The following is a 15,989-nucleotide window of genomic DNA, read 5'->3' on the forward strand; positions in this document are numbered from 1 at the left end:
AGCTGCTACCATGTCCATTTGCACAGAACTTGACAGGATTTTGGGGGATCCTACAGCTACTCCAACCCTGCTCATGTGCCCAAGGCTGCAGCACCTGGCAGACTCTGCTGATGGACCACGTTCACTTGTCAGAGAGCAACCAGATGGAGGATTGCAATTTATGGCCTGCAGGCTTGCACTGTGATCTAATCAAATCTTGCACAAAATAGGTCAAGGTTGGTCAGTGTTCAGATGAGATACACTCTAGGGAAAACAGGGATACTGTAAGAAACAGTTTAGGATTCAGATTTAGGATTCATCTGACAGAGCTCCCAAGGCACAGTCCCAATTTTAGGCTGGATTCCCAGACGTCTGAGGTACCCAAACAGGTCCCTGGTCTGTTATGCAGAAGGGGCACTGTACTGCTGGAACCACATTTCTCATTTTTCAGACCAGAAATAAAATTACAGTCATGCCTTGTGATTAATTAAATAAATCATGCTTGTCTTTGCTTGTGGACATGACATTTTCAGAGGCAACATAAATGGAGAAAAGGAGCTTGTTTGGTTTCTATGATCCTAGTACAACCTGCTAGCCTTCTCTCTGCAAAGTCCCATTTTAAAGCTTTTCAATACTAGGGCACCAGACTCAAGAAATTTAAATTCCTCTAAGACTGCAAACACCATGAGAACTTTTGAGCAAGACACATGCAAAATAAAGCAAATTATATAATCCGTTGCTTTACAGATACATTCCTTTTCCTTTACATTCACATTTCCCATCCATTCACACTCCCACCTAACAGTCTTTACCTCAACTCATTTCTCCAGACGCTGGTCTAATGTGGTTTCATTTTTATAATGACTTTCAGCTCCTTGGTTTCAATTCTGTATCTTTTTCTTTGCCTGAAAAATATAGTATTTTAGCAGAATTTTATGGGTAACTATTATTCTCAAAAAAAACCCCATGCAAGTTCTTATCTCCAAATAATCAAAGATGATGACAAATATGTTACTTGGGAAATTAAGTAGTCAGAATGTAACAAATCAGACTGAAATTTAGCCAGGACACTGAAATTACAAGATGGGCTAAACAGAAATATGATCCTCAAGGATTTAGGTAATTTCAAGTGGTCAGGACTCATTCTGCTCTCCAATTGCCCTCTCAGCAGAGCACCTCCTGCATGCTGTTTGGTGCAGGGTGCTGCAGAGTGAATGCTAAGGCCAAAATTAATTTATGAAGCTTGCATTCTCTCTATGATTTTATCAGTCTACAAAAGAATTAATTTCTAGATTTTTTTTAGTCTGCAAAGCATCCCCGTATTATGTGCTTTGTTTTGACTTTTGTTTTTCTTTGCCTTATGGTCATTCATCTTTGCTGAAAGTGAATCAGAGGAGCAATGCCTGCCTTATCGTTGGTTTGTGGTGTATAATCACGTTAAGGACAGATCACTGGTCTCCTCCTTGCTCTGGTGCCATTTATAACAGACAATTACCCCTGCATGGTGCAGTTGTCAGGATCTCAGGATTGCAAATGCTCATTATCAGTACGGAGACAGCTGAATGCAGTGTTTCTCTTTAAAGCAGATTGGATTTTCCAGAGCTGTCTGTCATCCTGGAAGTGTTTCCTAGTGCAGCTCGGTTTTCCATCTACAGCCAGGTAAGGTCCTTTTGATGTGAAGCATGAGGGGCAGAATCTGGGAACTGCTCCTGCCTAGTCCAGGGAATGACTGGGGCCCAGAGGAAAGAACAGCAGTGTGTCTGCACTGGGAGATCTGCAGCCAGTGTGTGGAGTTTAAAGAAGCCCTACTAATGGCAGTGACCATGTGCCAATGCCAAAATAAGGGGGGTTGGTTTCAATGCAGTGGCATTGCCTACAAAAAGAAAACACCAAAGCACTCTAGTTGGTTTTAAAATTAGGTGGGGAAGATGCAAGGAGTTCTAAGTCTTAATGACCTCAGTTCTGCAATTTGCCACTAATTAGTTCTACAATGAGTAACTGGGAACAAAACAAGGAGTGACAGACTAGGTCAGCCAGTGGTTTGCCAACCCCTTGTCTTGTGTTTCCTACTGGGGCTTTTATGTGATAATTCTTGATTGTGTATACAGTGTCTTTTACTAGTAATCAGGAGTGAAATTGCATGTGTTATACGCTATACAAACATGCACTGAAACACTGCACTTGCTCTTTGGTCCTGGAGAGCACAGCTAATATTTGTGCAGCTCTTTCTGGTGGGCATGCACATGGCTTGGGTTTTTTCCCTGCCAACCATCTCCCTGACTCTTGTTGTTCTAACCCTGTAAGCCCCACATTTGTTTCTTCTATGTCTCTTTCTGCAGCTTACATTTTGTTTATGCTCTGGAACTACTTTTCTGTGTCTATTTACCTCCCTGATCTCACCCCTAACATTTTGTTCTTTCTCTCCCTCCTTCCCACACAATGAAGATTCCATTAATTCTGTCAAAAGCATATCTTATTTACTTCATTTACATTTCTTCTGCAAGTTAGCTATTTCTTCTCAGAGCATGCTGAAGAAAGATTTCTTCAAGCCTCAAATCACTCCCAAATGCCTCATTCCTCCTTAAAATCCATCAGGCTTCCTCAGACCACATAGGATCTGTACTTTGAGGATTCCTGGACATGTTATGCATTTCTGTATCCAGAGCAATTGCACATACCCCAGTTCAGCTTAACATATGTCATAAGCAGTCAGTCAACACTGAGAAACTGGAACACTGTTGGTTTGATGAGAAAACTGTGGTGCACACCGCACACATCATCTGGAATTGTTTTGTATTTTTCTTGCTAGGATTTGCCATATGAGTTTATCTTGGAGGGAGGTGCCTTTGTGTGCCTATTTTTCCTTTTAAAACTCATCAGCTCGGTGGCTACCATGAACACAAATGCTGTAAAAGGGATATTAGGAGCACTGTGTGTTATTACATCACCGGGGATCTGGCAGATGCTACCTCAGCGTCCTTACATTAACAGGCTGGATAGAGAAACATCCCCAACCTAGACCACTCCACCACCAGGTATTATTAAGGTGTACAAGCTATCAAGAAGACAGTACCCTGCAGGTATGCAGGTGTTGCTTATGCAGGGGTGGGGCACAGCTCAGCAACAGCGTTTAGAAAAGGAGGCCAAGGCTCTTAAAGGGACCATGCTCCTCTCTCCAGTGAAACAGTAAAACCCATTAGTCAGTCAGTCTTTTCTTTTTGTCCATTAAGGGGATTTCCATAGGTAGGAATGCTGTAGTTCTCTTCACACCGTTAGTCTTTATTTCGTTTTTGATAAGTGCTTTAATCAGCAGGTACCTGTTTACCAAGCTGTGGGTAGCTGGGAGGACTTCAGCCCTTTCATCCGGCTGGGCCAGCAGAGCAGGCATTCCAGAGCTCTCCTTCCATCCCTGCGGGGATTAGTCCCGGCTTCCTCCCCACCACACACACATTTCAGTAAGATTAGGAAAAAATGCCAACTTCATTCTCCCCTACCGGCCGTGCCTACAGAGGCAACAAGCAGCACACACCCTGCTGACAGAACTTCTTTCCCCTTTTTTGTGAGGAAAGCAGTGGTAACCTTCGAGCATCAACCTGTAGGAAAGCAGACTCAGTTACACACTCTAGCCAGCAATCTTGTGAACCCAGAGCCTTGCTTTCAGCAAGACAGGCATGATAAAATCTTCCCTCTTTCTTCAATAACATGACTAATAAGTGTAGAAATTCCTTTCTCCTCTCTCCCTTTGCCAATATCCGTCTTGTCTCCGGTTCTTCCTTAGACATAATTTCAAACATGAAAGACATGTCTATACTACGAACAGGCAACCTTGATTCTGGCATGAGATCCATGGCATGCTGCAGCTCAGTGCTGGAGAGCTGAAGCTCAGGATCTGGCATCTGCAAAACCTGGTGAGTGGAATTTCTGCTGCCGGGTGTGATCCTGCTCCTGGGGTTAGCCTGCTCTGTCTTGTGAGGGCAGCACCAGGCACCACTGCAAATTTCTTTCCAAAGCAGGTGCACAGCTGAACAAACATGGCAAGCATTTATGAAATGAGCTCGCCATTAAACACTCTATCCAGCAAGTAAAGGGAGCCATCATGAAGCCTTCCTGGAATTTTGGCAGCATTTCCAAGAGATCATCTGCAAATTGCTTGAGATGGGTATTACATGTGTGCTGCAGGCAATAAATAAGAGTGATTTTAAGGGGCAGTGTATATTGACAAAGTAACACCTCTCAGAATAGAACACAACCACTGGCATAAGCAGTAGAGACACACTAACAAAACCAGGATCTAGGGAGTGTCTTAAATGTGTATCTGATAGCACAAATACCAGATAAACACCAAAGTCCAAAGAATGCAAAAGGTTACAACCACACTAATCCCACTCAGTTAACATGCTGGTTTATTGTTACTAAAGATCACAGTAACTATACCTTAACTTAAGCACCCAGAATGCTCCCAAACTCCTGGTTGTGCAAGGCAGCTACATTACAGCCTTATCTGAGTGAGAGAGATGCATTCATTCATCAGGGTCCCACTTTGCCTTCCACCACAGGGGGAGAAACACAGGCACACTAGCTGAGGAGGAACCATTGCATGCTTTGGCCAGATCCCTGGTCACTGAATTACAAACAATAACAGTCTACTCATATTTTTGCCCCAGATATGAATTTTGCAAAAACAATTTTTTATTGTTGTTGTTGTTCTTATTGTTTTCCCTTGAGACCATACGTTTTTCCTCTGATTTTTTCTCTTAGTTTCCAGTGCAAGTAGCTACAAGGAAGGAAAAAAAAATCCTCTGGCACTGCCTTAAATGCAAACACTGAACCTTTGTTGCACGTGGAGGAAAACCTGCGGGCAAAATTGTTAAGGAGCAGAAACAAAATACCTGTTTCCATCACCAGGCATGAGCATGAACACCACAATGCTGTGTGTTGTGACACAAGTCACAGAATCACAGAATGGACTGGGTTGGAAGGAGCATTTAAAGATCATCTACTTCAACCCCCCAACAATGACATCTCCAACCAGATCAGATTGTACAGAGCCCCATCCAACTTGACCTTGGATGTTTCCAGGGATGGGGCATCCACCACCTCTTTGAGCAGCCCTTCCCTGTGTTCTACTGCCCCCATAAAAACGTCTTCCTTATATCTAAGGAAGTCTGAACCTACCCTCTTTTAGTTTAAGACCTTTGTCCCTTGTCCTGTTGCTACAGCTCCAATTAAAAGTCTGTTCCCAGTCGTGATCATGGGCCAATACTGAGATTCTGCTGTGAGGAACCTGGTGTTTATGTGCCAGGTGAGGAAAATTTTAGGACATACATTTCACAGACAGGTATTCATCTCAAGGCACAATTAATTTCTGTGTAATAACACCAAGGAAACTAGAGCACTGGTACCATTCTTAGCCTGCTCCAGTAGGTTATGACATTTCTTTTGGTACTCTTTTCCAAAACTGAATCAATTCCTCTTGCTCTACTCCCAGAGGCAGTAGATTATTTGCTGGGACACTCACCTAATCTGATAGATCCATTCATCACTGGACAATGTGTGTGTGGGGTGATCTTTTGTAGGTGCAGCTACACAGCCTGTGATGTTCAGATGAAAATTGCTCCTGCTCCAGGCTGAGCTGAAGCTCTTCAGCTTCATGACTGTGCTGCTGAGTTGGAACTAGTAAGACCTGCTAAAAGTGCTGGGTTAAGGCAGCTCTATAGCTTTGCTGACTGGTGGACAGCAAAAAGGCAGATGCCTGCAACATTCCATATTGTGTTTCAAGCCTTCCCACTGAAGGTGGAATGCTTGTGCTTTTTTAACACCCAGTGATGTTTGACAAAGGTGGGAAGGCTCCTACAAAACTCAGAGGATGCCAGAAGGGACTTTCAGACTTTTGAATTACCTTCACTAACATAGAATCTTTTAAAATATACTTTAAAAAATTTAAAACTTTTTCTTTTATGGGAAAGGCAGTGGTCCAAGCTAAACAAGGTCAGTTTATGGTTTAAAAATAGCTTTTAAAACTGCATCATTACCCAGCCCACCCCAAATTTTAAAGCACTATGCAACCACATTACCCTACCCTACTGTGAATGACCACTAGCTAATGCCAATTGACTGCAAAGAGCTCTTTTATTTTGCACTATCTGTTTACATTAAACAGAGTTCAACACGTGGTTCTGACAAACCTGGGGTCATAGCAGAATGGGAATTTGGTAAGAATTTTAGATGGATCAAAGGGAAGAGAAGACATGAGTGTTCAAAATTTGGCCAGTGGCAAAAGAAAACTATAATTTATTTTCTGATGATTGTTTTGCCCTGTTGAGCAGAAATAACAAGATGAAGGTAGAGAGGAAATGGGTTTTGCAAACTCTCATAGATATAAAAGATCATAAAGCCTTGCTATTCTGCTGTCTCAACTTTTTTAACCCAGTCTTGCTTTTGTCTGTGAATTAAGACTACTCTCCTTGCCCAGAAAAAGCAACTTCATGCTAGAAGAGGCCACAGATGGGGAAACAGTTTGATCAATGTGGGAGGGATCAGCCCAAAATACCAGTAAGATATATTATACCATCAAAAAATGGCATGTCTGGAAGGAAAGTCCTGAGCACAAATTAATATTGACCTTAGCCAGAACAACTTGCTCTCTTCAACATCTGCAGCTGTGTGGTTACTAGGGAGTTATCTGGCATCATATGCTTTTTCACATCTGTCTACTAAATCAGAGATAGAAATACAAAAGTCTAGCACTGAGGGACATTATATGGATTTGTGACACTCCCAGAGGGACTTAGAGTCTTTAAACTAACAAAGATATTACAATGGGACACAGGTATAACATTGGACTAACGTTGTGTCTGCTCCACTGTGCAATGGAAAAATTACATCTATTTTCCTCTGATGAGCTCTCTGAAACTTCCAAACATGGATAAACATGAACTACAGTATATATGAGACAATAAGTTTGGCATACATACATGAAACTTCATACTTGTGGGATGAGCAAAATGAATAATCTCAATTTATATTAATTGCCTTACAACACCATGTGTGAGGGACGGCAACAGTGGGAACAGATTGAGAGAAGACAGAGAGATTCACAGTTTAGTTCATATGCTATTTTCATCATTCTTCATCATTTTCAGCCTCTCCAGCAACTTCCCAGGACTGAGCTGTGAAGCCTTAGTAGAAATGGGTATGAGAGGGTTATTCACAAGGAGTAACAACATTTTTCAGCATGTTGCATGTGAGTTAGTGAAATGAGTGGTATGTTGTATTTTCCCTGCCTGCATCATCTCAGGTTCTGTTATGGTCCAGTCTAAATGACAAGGTGATGAAATTGCATAGGTGTAATGTGCCTTTATTGCAGCAGCATGCATGACACAAAGTACTAAAATCCCTGAAGTATAACAGTCTTAAATAATATGGATCTAAATTTTCAGGTGCCAGTGGGGTATTTGTATGTTATTGCCCCATGCTTGTAAAATATGGGAGTTGTACTTAAATTATGTTCTGAGCGTGTATAAAAAAGGTCAACCAAATAAAAATGCAATTATGCTTGCCCTCATTTTGAATAGTGGAACTTTTAATTCATAAAATATTTGTATTCCTTTTTTTCTTAATCGTAGTATAAAACTACATTTAGGTTAAAAAAAGTAGGTGAAATTTCAAATGGGCAGTGCAAATTGATGCAATTTGTACCAAGAGATTTAGGAGCACAAAGCCATAAACAGGTAACCAATATCAAACAAATATATGCATGAACAAACAAACAAAAAAAAGGTAAATTTTAATTTATAGTCATCGGGCAAGATGAAGAAATGCCATGTGATTTCCTCTGGAGAGCCACCAGTATAACTTGAACGTTACAAAAATGTAATAATAGAATCAGAGCAATCACAAAATCATAGAAAGGCTTGGGCTGGAAGGGACCTTAAAGATCACCTCATTCCAACCCCCCAGCCATGGGCAGGGACACCTCCCACTGGATCAGGCTGCTCAGAGCCCCATCCAATTTGGCCTTGAACACTTCCAGGGATGGGGCATCCACAGCTTCTCTGGGCACCCTGTGCCACTGCCTCACCACCCTCACAGTAAAGAATTTCTTCCAAACATCTCATCTAAATCTCTTTTCTTTTAGTTTAAAACCATTTTCACTTGTCCAAATAACATTTTCATGTAGCAAGAAGAATTAAGAAGAGGATTATAGACACAAGGTAAGCAAAAGTATTGGTGACATGTTAGGAGTAGTAGAGATACTCCTTATGTAGCAGAAAACGATTGAATTTACTTTCTGCTGGATGAGCATAACGGGGCAGCTCAGACAGATGTCAGCAGGAGTGCAAAGGAAGGGCTGCAGCAGCAACATTGGTTTAGATGACTGAAAAAAGAGCTGCTGCTTTGAAGGAGATGCTTTTTAAATAGCTCTAATACCATGAAATATGATGTGCATCATTATCATGAGTAATGTGAAAATATGGGCCTGTCTCTTGATATTTCTTTCTGGAGTGAAAAAGTTCTTCCATTCTTGCTTCTTACCAGTTAGTGGACTTTGTATAAAGATGGCCTGTTCCTAAAAGCATTTTATAGCATGCTAAAAATCTGTGTACATGGCCAACCTGGATCAAGCTGACACTAAATGGAATGCTTGTGGAACGAGTATTTTGGATTTGGATTTACTCACCCCAAGTTTTAACTGACTTATAACAATTTCTTGCATTTGGTGGTACTTATGGCTCTGACTCTCATAAAATACATCTTTAAAGTACTCTGATCTCATCTAGCCTGTAATTCCAAGGGTTAATTTGAAAACACACACATTCAATTAAGGGAGCAGATTACTTAGAGCAAGGGAACTCAGAAGCGTAATTGCAGCACAAAAAAAAATTATAAATCTAAAGTGAATTCAGATTTTAAAATTAATTTTATTCATCTTTTTCTTGACCCTGCTTTTTTCCCCATGAACACTGAAGTTGCTTGTGTATACATGTATACAGAAAGCAAATTTCAGTTGCAGAAGAAGCTCAATTTACTTTCACAGGTAGAAAGAAAATAGATAAAAGAAAATTCCTGCACATTAAAATAGCATACCTAGCTAATAACAAACAGCCAGCTAAACACTGGCATAAAGCAAATAATAAAGAGCTTTTTCATGTGCAAGCAATGCAGTAAAGGTGCTGTAATGTGGAAAAGTGAGGGGTTTTTTTCCCCAATCATAAATAAAAAAGCAGTTGCCCTAAAAACATGTAAACAAGGCCAGAGCTGGAGGTGAGGTTTCCCTGAAGGAGGTGTTTGGTGGCAGCCTCAGCGTAGCCTTACACCCTCCTCATCACCATCACTGCCTCTCCTGCAGCCCACCACAACATCCCCACAGGTTACAGCCATACAGATGTTCCTTTCAGGGACCCAGCTGTTGCACCATTCCTCCTCCAAGGCACATCATGAGCATTCTGTGGGGCAGCTTATCAGGGCTGTTCTTGAGGAAAAGTGTGATTGTGCACTCAGCCCTGCAGCCAGTGTGTGGGCTACACTCCCAACGCCACTCCAGCTTTTCCATTTTTGGCTCTAGCCTCCTTAGACTAGTGTAATCTAAAATTCAAGCTTTTAAGCTTCAGCCATTACAGCCAACACTAAAACACATCCAACAACCTCTTAATATCTATGAAGTTCTTTCAAGTAAATCCAACATTTCTTGAGAAGATAAAACTGGTTGTTTTGTGATTATTTGGAACTGAAAACAGACAGCCTGGGTAACTGAAACTTAAAAATGCAAAGTTGACGGTGAATCCAGTTTAGCTTTTGGCATTGCATTGTGTTTGTCTCAGCAGTAATAACAGTTATTATGTTTTAAAGCAAATATCTAGCAAACAAACAGTTAAGATGTTGTTAAAAAAGTGAAAGGCAGTGTATTTTTTTCCACTTGTTTGACAAGGTGATTCATTTCCACACTCCTTACTAAATCATAGGGTGATTTTAACAGGAGGAGAAATTTGGGGTTGCCTGACATGGATAACTGGGTCAAGTTACCCTCTGCAAGACATCAGGGAACAAAATGTGAAGCAGAGGAATCCACTGCCTTTACCCTCTGAGCCTCATGCAAATCTGCTCTGGAAACTCAGTGATGTCTCATTTTCTAGGGCTTAACCACAGTAGCAGGCCTGCAGGGAAGTACTTTCACCAACACCTTAAGCAGCCTCTGCTGCTGAAATAAAACTCCAGAGTATTTCCCTCCACTCTCATGCCCCACTCTTCCTGCCCCCCTGCCATTCATCTGTGAAGCTGATCTTGGTTAAGCTGAGCAATTGTTTGGCTGGTTTGGCTTTGGAGCCTGGCACAGTTCATCAGCTGGCTGTGCAAATGCTGGGGCTGGCACAAGGAGGGAGGTGGGGGGGGGAGAAAAAACCAAGAGCACTGTGGGACTGCAGCAGGGTTAGCTCTGCTTCCAGCTAGAAGAGGCAGCCAAGCTGATGTACTGGCTTGCTGCTGCCAAAATCATCAGTCCCACACCCTCCTTCCCCCTCTCCTCTGCACCTGTCTGCAGCTGTGGAGCCAGGTCCTTCTTGCTTGTGCATCCCTAAAGTCCAAGTGACCTTGCAGTGAGCCAGCTCAGCTCATTAAAGCATGGACAGCTGCTGATGTGTTTTAACTGCAGTGGAGCTGGAACAGCTCGAGAAAGGAACAGAGGAATACAGAGCCAGGGCAAGAGAAGTGGAAAGAGTGCTTGGCCAGCAAGCAGGGAGACAGGCTGAGGAGAAGGACAGAAGAATCTCCCCCTTTCAGCAGCAATGACCTGTTAGTTTGGCTCAACTGGACCTTCTAATTCCACTCTTGCACTATTTTGGGCAGCAGTGCTGGCTTATGTCAGCTAAAAGTATTGTGAAAGAACATCCTATGTCTCATTTCAACCATGCAGGTAAACAAGACTTCACATACCTACAGTTAAGAATATGCTGATACACATTTTGCATTAAAGCCCTATCTCAGGAACCACATATACTTTCACAGGAAGCCCAACAAATGGCCTTCAGAGAGGTTTGCTGATCTGCATTTCAAAACTGTGGACCATTATGCCAGTAGTAGTGCTCTCCTGAATGATAGCTTTAAGCGCTTGTTATTGATTTAAATTTTGAACTAGTTTGTTTTGATTCAAAACATCATTACACCTACAACTTCATTTGTGCTGAGTTACTGTCCAAGCCTTCACATAAATTACTTCACCAGCTTGCCAGAAGTCCCAAGGTTGTGGTTCCCTGTGCAGACACTGAGGCTGCAGGAACTCCCAGCATCCCCCTTCTGTTTGTCCCAACCTCAAGCTACTGCATCCTGTTCCTTCAGCTTTGCCACTTTGTGGGACTATGCTGCAAAGTGGATACCCAAACTCAGGCACACAAAAAATATTCCAGCTGCCCCCTTTTATTGTTGAGGGGAGGTAGTGCCTCAGGCTGTATCTTCAGCAGTAGTAGTGGCTTGTTGTGTAGCTGAACACTACAATTTCCCCCTGCACACATACACAGAATTTATACCTGTCCAAATTTCATTTACAGCATCCTTCCCCTTGTGCCAGTGTGCACAGCTGTGCCTGGGAATGGGAATCAAGCTGTAAGAAATAAAAAGAACTAAAGGCACTTAGTTCACAGCAAAGCTACACAGATAGTGTGATATTCTCATTTGACTGAGGCCATAGTTGAACAGATATTTGTAGATATTTTCCCTACAGAAATCCCCAATGTTCTTTTTGCTTCCCCCCCACCCCGGCATATTCCCATCCTTGAGCATCTTCCTGCATTGTGCCAGAACATAGGCAATTTGATTTCTGTGTTAAAGTCTGTAATAGCAGATAGCTTTCAGAAACAGAAATTCTCCGCCCACTTCATTATTTATGCAAGCATTTTGTATTTTTGACCAAGCCAAAGTTTAAAACAGTTCCAGAACTCACCCAGTCACAAAACAATTGATGACATCCAAATGTGTAGCAACCTTCTTAAGAAGATCATCCAGCATGGAATAGAAAAGCTACTGAGCAAGAGCAAAGCACCCTCTGCACTACCAACAGGCACAACAGGCTGTCCTGGGTGCCCCAGGCACTATTGGCTTTGGCAGAGCAGACCATGCCAGATGCAAACCAGTTAAACTGGCTCCAGAAGCAGCAAAGGAGCCCAAAGGCAGGTAGCTGTTCACCTGACTGCGACGGATACAGAAGTAAAACAGTGTCAGAGGTTCTTTCCCATTGCTGTTGTCAGTTTTGATTACTGGGGTTGCTGGGCTGATAAATAAGACTGGAAAGCGTGTGAGCCTTGGAGATGGCAATTCTGCCATGCCCAAATATCCCAGCCCTGGTGAAATCTGCACTGTGGTAGGCAGTTCTGCCTAGCACTGGTGTGCCCACTGTGAGAGCCGTGTCCCCTGATGATGAGTTGGCCAGCAGTGTCTTGGCAGCGTGTGTGAGGTGAAGGGATTGCAGTTATCCAAGGAACACTGCTGGCTATGTTGTGTCTGTGATAGTTTTGCTGCTGATGAAATAGGGTTCCTGGTCTGATAAGGAAGAGGTGGGGTATGTAATTAAGCAACCAAGTAGCTGGGAGCAAGTCTTGGGGTATTTGTGTAATGGTTCATTAGGTGGACTGTACCTGTTTGGAAGAAACAACTTCTGCTCTTTATTAAACAAACAGTAAAGATAATTTACATGTCAACACCGTTAACTATTTCAGCAGTAGGCAGGAGATAAAGTCACAGACCTGGCAAATTAACTGTGAGCAATGTCTTATTTTGGTGCCACAGTTTAATAATATTTGGAGTTACCTTGATTTCTGTCCCTCTGAAGAAAAAAGTTCAATGGAACTTAAAACATATTCAAGTCAAATCAAGATGCCCAGGCAAGTAAAGCAGCAACTCAACCTACTGCCTTTTCATGACCTGTGTGAATAGGGTGCAATTTAGGAGAAGTTCTTAGAGTGCTCAACTCATCTGTGGATTCCGCTGCTGTCAGAAGTCTTTGCTTTGTTAAACCCTCCAAAAATGTTCAGTTGGTGGAAATGGAGTTCAGAACTCACCACTGCTGCTCACCTGGCCTCCCCAGTCTTCTCACAGCAGCATGATCACTCTGCTTACCAGCTGCACTCCTCAGAGCTTGTCAGACCCGTTTCCTAGGCCAGTTCAAATCACCAATCCAGCAGAAAAGGGATCCAAGTATAGAAAGGAGGTGTCTAGACTTTTGCTGGGCAAATACTGAACAATGAATGTAACAACATGAAGCATAGATCAGAAGTGATTCAAAAGTGAGGGCACAACACATTCGAGGGCCAAGAAAGTATGTGGTTAGTTTCCAACAATTACCTTTCTACTGTCCAGAGCCCATTAGCATGTAAGACTCCCCCTTTTCTTTTTATCACATGCCCCAAACTAGTCAAGTTTTGCCTTCAGTGCAATAATAGAGTGGTTATTTTGTTGCTTGTTGGTGAGTGAACTCTAAAATGGTCTAAATTTCTGATACTGACTGGGCAATTTCATTAGCATGGTCATGGGATTTAGGTGATTAGGCTGAAGCTAGCTAACATGTTCTCAAAAATTAAGATTTTATCCAAGTCTAGACAAGTACATTTGAAGAGTGAGTGATTCTAGAGGCTCATATGCTGACTTTACCAATAAACAGGTGATAATCCACTGAGTCATGCTTTTGCATCCTCAGGCAGGTATTAGAAAGTGATCAGTGAAGGTGAGAAAAGCAATTTGCAAATTCAAACTGATGTCAGTAAGAGGGAAGAATTTTAAGGAACTTGCAAATATTCTAACAAAGCCACTGTAGAATAGAATGATACAGATTCAAAGAACTACATGGATTTTACAGAAACATTGGCATTAAGTTTTCCTCTGCTCCTGCCACTGACTATTCTTCCCACACCACAGTAGCCCACTGAGGCAGGGGGGATATTTGATCTGTTTTAAGTAACACAAATGCAGATCTTGTCAGGTGTTCCAAAAAGCTGCATTTGTTTACTGAGCTGCCTCACAAGAAGGAGGGTGTCCTTCCTAACCACTTCATGTCACTGAAAGACAACCTTGCAATCAAGACAAAGCCATTGCTAATATTGGACAGCAGGACACATTGCTTACATGAAAGGTTTTGTGACTAAATACTTAAAATGACCCGACATAATTTTTGGAGAAACAAAGACACAGGAAATTCTTCCATCCCTAGCTAGCCAGAGAGATGTTCCACTTTTCACTCAAGGTGGTGTCTTTATCTTCAGCCTTGCTTACCAGAACAGTCTTCACAAGTTGCTAAAGCAAGAGAAAGTTCAAGGCTGATATAATGTTTAAGTAACGACCAGTTTAAGTAACTTCCCAGCTTTGGGAAGTTTTCCAACTCCTACTTGTTTTTTAAAGTATTGTAGGCTTTTGCAGTCCTTTTGTCATCCTTCTTTGTTCCATTCCCGTTTACTCCTATCTTCACTTTCTTGCCTGTCCCAATCCAGGTGCTCCAGTTCTTCAAGTGAAACAGTGCCCACCTTCTGTTGTCCCTGCCCCAAGTCTTCTCATGAAAAAATGTATAGCAGAGTATGTGCAGGCTCCATCCAGGCAATCCTGCTGCCCATGTTCCAGCAGGAGCCCCCAGCACCTCCAGCTGGTTCTCTGCACTCCTCAGAGCCTCATCAAAGCGCTGCCTCCGGGCCCTTCCCTTCATTTCCCTAATACCCGCATCTTCTGCTTGCTAAGGCACCTCCTGAGACAACCACCTCCTGCCCCGCAGCCTTGCCCTTCAGAGCTGCCTTGCACAGGGCCGTGCCCAAACCGGTGAGCCTGGGCTTGGGCAGCCACGGGAGAACCAAGGGCTGCCGTGGCAGCAGCGTGGCTCACCCTGGGCCAGCGGAGGGGAGGGCACCGAGGAGGAGAAGGAGGCAGTGGTTTGGACACTCTTGAAAGGAAAGGCTTTTTCTATGAGCCACGTTATTCCTCAGTTTCAGCTTACTGTGCTATCTAGTGCCATACCTTCTCCAGTCATGCCTTTCCCTCTTCTCTCTTCCCACTTCTCTCCTCTCCCAGGATATGCATATTATTTTCTCTCCCTGTTTAAAGCTTCTTCAAATATTAGGCAGACCTCCCTGGAGAGGTGATACCCTGGCCCAAAAGAAGTGCAAGACTGAAATACACATAATACCAGTGTCCTGCTGGGAATATGCATTGGTGCCCTCAGCCAGACAGTGGCCTGGCACTTTTATCTATGAGATTTGTATCACTTTGTCATAATAAATCCTCTTTTATTAGCAGAAGAATATCCTTTTAAAAAGGTCTCAGTCAGAATCAGAAAAACGAAACAGGAATATTACTTTCAGTTACTACAGAGCTTTCACTAAGCCAGCAAAATAGTAATTCTGTGCTGGGCTACATGAAATGGAAATCACCCATCTGGAAAAGGCAATTCTGAAAACCCAAGAGAAACACTTCTTTTAACAAAAAACGCCATCTACAGAACACGTCTTTGTTACAAATTCACTAAATTTACAGGAGTCAGACTCCTACATTTATTCATGGGTTGGAGGAGAGATGCTACCACAAGATTTGAAACCATAAAGGTGAATGCCAGGAAATGTATCAGTAATTAATCTTCCTTCCTTTTCTCCCACTTCACAATCTCCTCTAGTTCTTCTGTGTCAGCTATCTTTGTGATGCTCCCAACAAACTTCTCCCTTGGTTGTATTTCTGTGTTCTTGCAGAACATTTACAAAATGCCACGCTTTTCCTGAGAACACTGTTAACAGTTAATTACTCATGATAACTACGAACCGGGTGAAGTGTTTGCTTTACTAGGCTCTACAAAGATACATTTTAAATGCTTTAGGATAATCTAGTTGCAAAGAGAAATTTGTTGTTTGTCTGGGGGCTTTTTTCAATCAATGCTAGAGTTTGGATGCTGTGGAATGCAATTAGGCAGATAGGTTTAGCCTGGTGAACAAGGAAAACCTAAACAGACTATACCCATTTCCCCAGTAAATCTATTTTTAAAGCAAAGAATTATG

At 42.4% G+C, this 15,989-nt stretch overlaps 1 protein-coding gene and 1 long non-coding RNA gene across 2 annotated transcripts in view; one reads left to right on the forward strand and one right to left on the reverse strand.

The window, feature by feature from the left end:
- The window catches only part of SMAD1 (SMAD family member 1), an 81,014-nt gene that overhangs the window by 51,625 nt on the left and 13,400 nt on the right, over window positions 1-15,989 (reverse strand). The gene's annotated exons all lie outside the window — the stretch shown is intronic.
- LOC135298793 (uncharacterized) overlaps window positions 1-15,989 on the forward strand; it is a 41,332-nt gene that overhangs the window by 10,034 nt on the left and 15,309 nt on the right. Inside the window, exon 4 of the long non-coding RNA XR_010360821.1 lies at window positions 1,566-1,638. This is a non-coding gene — a long non-coding RNA (uncharacterized LOC135298793). The remainder of the gene's footprint in view (window positions 1-1,565; window positions 1,639-15,989) is intronic.

The sequence above is a fragment of the Passer domesticus genome, chromosome 4 (genome assembly GCF_036417665.1).
Source record: "Passer domesticus isolate bPasDom1 chromosome 4, bPasDom1.hap1, whole genome shotgun sequence".
NCBI classification, from domain to species: domain Eukaryota; kingdom Metazoa; phylum Chordata; class Aves; order Passeriformes; family Passeridae; genus Passer; species Passer domesticus.